At 27.1% G+C, this 9132-nt stretch overlaps 1 long non-coding RNA gene across 1 annotated transcript; it reads right to left on the reverse strand.

Moving 5' to 3' along the window:
• Window positions 1–547: 547 nt before the first annotated feature.
• On the reverse strand, window positions 548–5526 carry LOC126265883 (uncharacterized). The gene is made up of 4 exons (XR_007548365.1): window positions 5421–5526; window positions 5258–5369; window positions 4256–4380; window positions 548–2215 (listed from the first exon to the last, which is right to left on the reverse strand). It is a non-coding gene; the product is annotated as an uncharacterized LOC126265883 (long non-coding RNA).
• Between the last annotated feature and the right edge of the window lie 3606 nt (window positions 5527–9132).

Here is a 9132-nt window from a genome sequence, read left to right on the forward strand (position 1 = left end):
ATAATTTTAGACTTAAGAAAGGTTATTGGTGCCCTTTCGAAGGGCAGATTTGTTTTAAATATTTAGTTGTTGTAATAGAAAAAGGTACTGAAAAACCTACTTCGCGAAAAGTTCAGCTCTTACAGATATAAAAGGTGTTAGTCAATTTTTAAAACTGGATGGATATTTTAGATGTTTTATGAAAAACTGTGAACAAAACAACAAAATTGGTGCCATGTATGTTAATTTTTGGTGAAAATCGACGTCTGAAAGCAACTAGGGAACTATTGAATAGTATGCCAAAACAGATCAGTGACGTGGAGGCTGAAGTACTTAGGCAACAAGCTCATTGTCGCGTGTGCTAAGTAACTAGTAAAACAATTAGAGACTTTAATAAGAAAAGAGTTCCGGCAATACCATACGTTGTTAGTGATAAAGTTGTTGAAAATAGTCAGCTGTAGAATGGAGGGAAGTTGAAAGCAAAGTATCACGGACCCTTTGAAGTAACACATTGTTTACATAGTGAGAGGTACACACTCAAAAGGATAGGCAGCCGAGGTAGAACTACAGTAGCAGCGCAGTTACTAGAACTTATTTAATAAGATTGATAAGGTCCCTGCGTGGAAGGATATGTTTAATAAAGAAAATAAGACTTTTTTTGTTTTTCCCACAACGTAGATTATGATTGGTTTTTGTCACAGAATCAGATTAGTATAATTACAAGGCACACTATCTTCTTCAACTAACTCAGGTTCACTTTCACTATTGTTACCGAATAATGTCCACCCAGTTGAATAACTAATTAATCAAGAAATTCGAGTGTAACGCCTGCTTTAAGTACATGAGATCATCCTTCAAGATGTGAGAAAAGGGACATTCTCAAAAACTCAATATCGGGAACGTAGTAATTGAAAATTTAGTTTTCTTTTTAAATCTCCAGTGTCATATTGTTCATTAAGTGAACGCGACAAAAAAATACACAGGCCTATTTCCCTATTTAGAAAGGTCTCCTCATGGTTTCCCATACAATTCGGGTGATAAGACTTCATTGAAGTAAAGAATATATTCATATACGTCAATATTAGGTCCTTAAAGTCAAACAGCAGGTTGTCCGAAATTGGAGGATAAAAGTTGTTTGATATAAAATGAGAAATTTACCAATAACAAATTGCCACCAACACTGAATTCGATTATTAAATAAAAAATGATTCACTGTCCACAATTGGGAATGCGATATTTTTATGACTATTTTTATGACAATCCGAAAAGGATCAATCTTAGGCATATGCTTGGTAAAATGGTAAATCTACACCACCAAAATTTCAACAGCTAATGAATAATAATTCTTTTTATTACTCACATAAATTTAGAGGATTAATCACAGTAAATTTGGGTGATATTATCATAATACAAATGACAAAGAATCCCTGGCAGCCATAAAATACTTTCAAAATAATTTGATTTATTTAATAATTAGAAAGGAAATAAAAAAATGATATCGTTATTAGTGAAAAATATTTTCAGAAATTCTTTGAAGGAGACATAATGAAATTATTATAAACACCAGTTACTTTTTTACAATCATAACTTTAGTATGAAAGAATGAAAAATTAAGGAAAATCCTCATGGACAGATAGTAAATAGGATTCATAATCCATCGAGGATAAAAATTAGGTAAAATTACTCAACACAACTAAATGAGATGACAGTCCAGTGTCATATGTTAAATCAAAAACACATTAAAATGACCTTCTGACCCCTCGATAAGGTAAAAAGAAAATGTCTTTATTCCAATTGACGCATAAGAGATAATTAAGCCTCATGAACTACATAAAAACTGTAATGGGTTAATAATTAAGCCTTTAGATACATGTTTGAATTGTCAATTCATCAACTCCAATGTTTAAGGAGCAGTAGGTTATAAACCTTAGTTGGGACAATTAAACATGTACACAAGTGAGTATATACTATTGAAGGAATAAATTACACTGTGACAAATTGCATACTAAAAACATAAAATTACTTATGAAAGTCCACAACTCGGACAAAACGATTCTAAGCAATTCGTGCTTATGTCAATCTCCAAATGAGTATAGACTTTAATAATGTTCTGAGAGTTCTAACTCGGAAGTTTTCAATTATTGTGGTGTGCTAGTTGATTGATTCAATCAATTGGTTCTACTGACTGAAGAAAATAAGACTCGACGAGTGGTTTCCGGATAAGTGATCCTGATACCTAAAACAAAAAGACCACAAACCTTAGAAAATATAATAACTATATACTTAATATATACAATATTTCAATTTACGAATTATCTTCAAAATGTAATTAACAAACGTTTTAGGATAGATAGTCAAGTAACAGGGGTCAATTACAACCTGAAACGTCAACGCCATGACAAACCCTCTTCAATTATAATTATGACTCTTAAATGTTTAAAGAGGAAGTGGGGATTGTAGAGAATATCTTAATTTTCAATACATAAATGGTTTATTAAAAATTAATATTAAAAATAAAATAATAAAAATTACACAAAAACATAAAAAATATAATTATAATACAACACACTAAAAACTTTACAATTTAGTTCTTGGTAACCGAGTATAATTTATTATATTTTAAGATGATTAATTTTAATTATATTTTCAATACTAATTTTGACAAGAGAAAATAAAAAGACCTTCTAAATGGTGTATTACAATTCTACACAAACTATTTGAAAGTCATGGGGAATACTACTGGAAGGTGGTTTAATGTCGCAATGAAATATTTTCGTCGCAGAATGTATTTTCATAATCTAAAATTAGTGTATTTCTAATTTTATTATAATTAATAGTAATATTAAAAAAAGAATAAAGAAACATTTAAAGATAAAGAAAGAAAATATTAATTTAGAAGTGATATTTAATATTTTTGTAACTGACTCAACTTAACAATTCATAGAAAATGATTAATATAACTTTTTAAATAAATGTACAATTGATAAAAATGTTTTAAAGACAAAAATATCAATTTAGTCATACTCCATTATTTTTTAATTAATAAGAAGGGATAGGAAGAAGATGAAAGCACGTTTACGTTTAAAGATAAAAATCATAATTTGCCAGCTATATCTTAGCTAAAGACAATTTAATACTACATACTTGAAAATGTTTAAATACATTAAAAACATTAAGTAAAAAAATGAAACAAAACCAATTAATCATATAAAAAAATCATTAAATTTCATTGAATAATGTTTAAAATAAGACAAATTTTATTTTGTAATATTACAATTTTAAGCCAAAAATCAGTAAAAAAAAATTGAAAAATATATTTAATTTTGTTAAAAAACATAAAAATTTGAAATTTAGTAAGAAAATTTTAATTAAATTCATTCATCAAATTTGGCAAATAATGTTGGACAATAAACAAATTAGAAATTTTACAATTTTAAGCCAAAAATCACTAAAGCAAATAATCAAATTACTTCAAAAATATCTTTAAATTTGTTAAAATGCTTTAAAATTTATTAATCACTACGAAAATTTTAAATTAGTGACATTTTTTCAACATAGTTCGAGAATAAAAATGAAAATAAAACAAATTTAATTGATTATATATTATATTATTCGTCAAATGTCTTCAAATAAGGTTTAAAACTAGACGAATTTGAAAATTAGATTGGTTACTATGACAATTTTAAGCTAAAAACTGAAAGAACTTTTAAGAAAAATTTTAAATTTAATTATTCTATTTGAAATAAATACGAAGTCTTTAGAAAAGGATATCAAAATGTGGTTTGCGGCAATTAACGTTTTAAAAAAATTGTCCTCCAAAATAAATTCTCCTCTATTTAATCTGGAAATACTTAATTTTCTTCTTTCATAACATTTTATGTCAGTTTAATTATTCATTTGTTCTGAAAAACTTACAACTTGGTGGAGAACTTTTTAGTTCCTTAGTCAATTGTGACAAAATTTAGTACTAAAAAGATGTTTTAAAGGTAACTTGTGATAACTAATCTTATTTAAATAACTAAAACTAATTACCCCACATACATATATATGCTACAGATGCAAAAGAATTTTCAACAGTTAAAATTTGTAGGATAACCTTAAGTATAATTTAAAAATTAAAATGTATTAGACTACATGTCCAACATTTATTTATCCATATATTAATGAAAATTTTTATTTTTACAATAAAATAGTGAACAGTCAATTACAATCATCAAGTTCAACACATTCAGTATGATAATATACAAAATTAATTTATAGTAAATGTGAAACTAACCTTTTATATTTACGTTTATAATTCACTTCATTTTCTTTCTTCATAAAATTTCATGCCAGTTTAATCTCATTGGGCTAAGGAACTTATAACTGAGGTGGAAAGGATTTTAGTTTCTTCATTAAATGCTAAAAACAAAATCCATATTAGTTATCCAATTTTTTAAAATAATTTTATATAATAGTTAAGTTAAAAAATATAGTATAATATAATTTATATACTAACTCATTGTGAATGAAGAATATTTTAGATTGATACCAATTGTGACAATATTTAAAACCGAAGAGACACCTTGTAGGTAACTTGTGATAAAGCATAAATATTTATACTAAACATATGCACAACAATTTTAAACAGTTAAACTTTGTAAGGTAACCATTAGTATGATAAAACAAAATTTAAAACTTATTAGACTATGTCTCCAACATTCACATTTACATATAAAACTGAACAGTTGTAATTGCAAAAGTTAAGTTTTGTGGCCATTTCTATATCTATATTTGTCCTGGTTTGTAGGTCCTTATTTGTTAGAATTATTTCCTGACATTTTGCTAGGATGAGTGGCTAGCATCTTCAAAGATCTGATGACAACTTGGACAATTTTGTTATTCAAGAAATTTTATTCTGTTTGTTGGCCATTCTTGTCTGCTTAGCAATTTTAGTCTTTTTGAATACTGGTGTCCAAATTTTATCAAGTTTCAATGTGTCTTCTTTTCTATTGAAGTTGTTTCTCTGTTTATGAATTTTAATTGTTTCCTTAATCATTCTGTTATGATATCCAATTGTTGAAGCAAGCAATTGTGTATCTTCAAATTGTATGTTAACCAAAATGTTTACACAAACCAAATTAGACCTCTGAAGATGCTAGCCACTCGTGCTAACGAAACGTCGGGAAATAATTTCAACAAACGTTAACCTATAAATTTAGGTTGTAATTGTACTTTTAGAAACACACCATCGATATGATAATATGCAAAATTAATTTATAATAAATGTGAAACAAACCTTTATTAGTTACATTTCTGATTCGTTTCATTTCCTTCCTTGGTTTAATTTTTTATTTATTCTAAGAAACTTACAATTTAGTGAAGAAGCTTCTTGGTTTCTTGCGACAATGCTAAAAACAAAAAATCAGTTTTGTTTATTTAGTACATTAATATTGTTATACCATTCAAAGCACTATTATAGTTTATATAAAGGGTTTATTATAAATAACTGAGCAAAGAATAACCGAACAACACAAAACGCCATTTTATGTTTCTCCTGATGAACACACCACCCATGTGACATCAAAGAGTTGAGGGTTGCAAACTACATGGACCAGAATATTGCTAATAATATAATTTTAACCACTTTTTAAAGTTTATTTAAATTTTGGAATTTATATAACAGTTATGTTGAAAAATATAAGATAATTTATGTAGTAACCTATTGTGAATGGAAAATATTGTATATTTGTCAATAATGACGATATTTAATTCAAAAAGGTGACTTGTGATGTGAATGATATTATTTAAATGACTAAAAATAATTGCTCATTATACATATTTATAGGTGTATAATAATTTTGAACAGTCAAAATTTGAAATACTGACTTTAATCGACAAAATAAGTTAATAGTAAATGTGAAACTGACCTTTTATATTTGTATTTCTGATTATTTCCATTTTCTTTTTTCGTAAATTTTCATGTCAGTTTAGTTTCTCATTTGTCCTAAGTAACTTTATAACAAAGAGATACATAACAATTTTAAACAATTGTAATTTACAAAATAACCAGACAATCCAATAAAGTTAATTAAAAATAGATAAATCGATTATAAAAGAATATATTCTGACAGTCAAAATTTGTTGCTAAAATCCATTCATTTTACTAAATATTATTAACAAAGCACTTCTTAAATATATTGAAATAAATAAATTATTAAACTATTTTAAAATATATTAAAATGAAATTGAATGAAGATAAATTTACAACTAAATTTTGATATAAAAACGGCTGATGTGATAATTTTTATATAAAATAGTAGTAAATCTTCAAAAAAGTATGTTAAGTATATATAATATAAAAATATCTAAATATAAATTTCTCCGTGGTAAAAAAGAGGGTCTGAGTTCTTTGGCAATAAAACTCTAAATTTAGTGATATGTTTCTAATATCTGATATCTCAATTTAATCCTCATATAGGAAAATGTTCAATTAAAGAAAATATTCGATCAACATTTACATATTGTGTAATAGCAAAAAAAAATTCACATATTTTTAGTAGTTCTGAATAACTGTCAATGCTTATACATTGCAAAATTTACTGTTTAACCTGTTGACATTTTCAAGGATTAGCTTTGTTTCAACAACCGAACTATCAAGGCAATAGATACGCTGAATATTCTGATATAAAAAATGAATGAATCTAGAAAGTATAAGTACACTTTCGAAAAATAATTTTTAAAAAGCAAATTTAACATAATGTGAAGAGGGAATTAAAGTCCAATAAAAAATAAGGTTTTAAAGGTTCAGTCATTCTAAGAATTGTTTCTATTGTTGGGAAAAACTAATTTTATTTGGATTCCCCTATTTTTACGTACTGCAGGTTTCCTAGATGTTTTTTCTAATTCCGACCAGACTTTCCAGGACACCCTTAAAACCCAAACATATCCGGAAAAATCCCGAGTATGGAAATTCTAATTATGACAGTCATATTAAGAGCGAGGAACATAAATCTCTCACCGTATCATAATAAAGAAGACTGAAAAGTAAAACTGGCAGCACATGTAGTGAAACGATGTTTATTATTTGTAGTACCTTCCTGTATATTATACTGTAACTGGTGTACCGCGCAGTGTGGCCATTCAGTTCAGCCCTCTGAACTTGATATTTTCGTGAGACACGTTCGGCACCTTTGGACTCGGCACGGTTCGGTTTCTGAATCGGAACGGAACTGCTTGGACCCACATGTTTATAATACATTAGCAGCGAAGTAAACAAGAGTTTTGTCTGTTTCTTATAGCGTTACATAAACTTGAATATATGGAACTCGATGCGAATTTTCAACATTGTTGTTGATATACAATTTGAATTAATATATAATTCTTGATATTCACAGTCGTTTAATCGTTTTTAATCCCTTTATTAATCAGGCCTATCAGACTGTGACGAATTGTTTGAATTGTTCTTAATAAAAACTATGTTTTAAGAAAGTAAAAACCATAAAACATTCGTTAATTTACACATAAATTATCTATTCTACGTTACTAAAGGTTAATTTACTTCGATGATAAAATGGTATATAAAGATTGTAATTATATTTTTATATCTTGATTAAAATTTAAATACATTATAATTCATTGATGCAAAGAACGGATTGTCAGTAATTTCAATAACGTTCGTTAATTTATATATACATATTTATTTTATGGATTCAGTGTTATTTAATAAAACGCAGAAATTATACAAAGTTGTTTATTACTAACAATATTAATTAAAAGTAAAGTAAAACACAATAATATTACTATGTACCTTAATATTAGGATTAAAACTAAGTCTTACATGATATTTAATTTAATAATAAAACTATCTTAGGCCTAACTAGCTTAACAAATGTAAAATTAAATATTTATTATAAGTTTGTACACAAATGTAGTATTCGTATTTATATTACAAATACATCAATTAATATAAACAAAGTACAAATACTATTAAAGTATTGGACAAATATGATAGATAAGACTGTCAGAAGATACATATGGATGTTCGATCAGTTTCGAGATACACGTATATGAACAAATTTTAATTGTTTCTTGTTTTTCAAAATATTCTCCATGAAGATTGACACAATTTTTTATGTGAATCAATTTTCAAAGCACTTTGCCATCTTACCCCAACATGGTACTTTCAAAACAAGCGTTTAAAAGCTTGCTAAATCAATGGCTATACGGGGAATATTCCATCAGTGCGATGTTTTGAGTATTCAAAAAGTCATCTGTGAGATTCGATGTGTCACAGCCCACATTACCATGATGTAGAATGATTCTTGTTCGGTTGTATGTATTCCTCATTTCTTCGAATACTTCTGACAAACAAATGGCTATGTACCGATCAGGATTGGTGCGAATCCGGGATCACAAAACAATTAATAATAGTTAATTATATTTAACAAAAAGTCCCTATCTAAAAACTACCTACTAGCCCCTATCAATTGATATTGAAAATTTAGAATATTTGTAACAGAATCTTTTAAAGAACTTAATTAATCAGAATATTATACCTAACAATATTAATAGAAAGCTCGTTGGCCAGTTTAATATTGCACTGAGAAAGATTCAAATTAATATTTTTTTCAAAGTTTGTGAGTCATATAAAGTGGTTTCCAACAACACACGAAGAAATTGCATGTGAAATTCTTGATAAAAAATCAAACTATAAACGTTAAAAGGTCAAATCAAAGTGGACAATATTCATATTTTTAAATGTAAAATATGGGAATTTTTTTCATGTATTATGTATGTAAGATAAATTGTGAACGATATTGACTAAATAATGAACATCAACGAAGATCTTACCGCGACAATGTTTTTGATAAAACGTATTTTTTAAATTGACCATTTTACGGCGCAGACATTTTTATTTTGTGGAGTAATTTTGTTATACTTCAGAATTCCCCCGAAACGTGTATGGCAGAATTAGCGATAAATCCAATCAACGTCGACCTACAAACTCGAATAAATGTAGATATTCAAACAATGATCACGAAAGCGTTAATTTTTACATTAGCAACAAATTGTTTACAGAATGAGGTGTAACATAGAGAACCTGAATAAGAATAGTTGTTAAAAATCTCGCAACATGACAAGATATGCGCCCATGTGGAACAAAATTTATTT

The sequence above is a fragment of the Aethina tumida genome, chromosome 6, assembly GCF_024364675.1.
Source record: "Aethina tumida isolate Nest 87 chromosome 6, icAetTumi1.1, whole genome shotgun sequence".
Classification (NCBI taxonomy): domain Eukaryota; kingdom Metazoa; phylum Arthropoda; class Insecta; order Coleoptera; family Nitidulidae; genus Aethina; species Aethina tumida.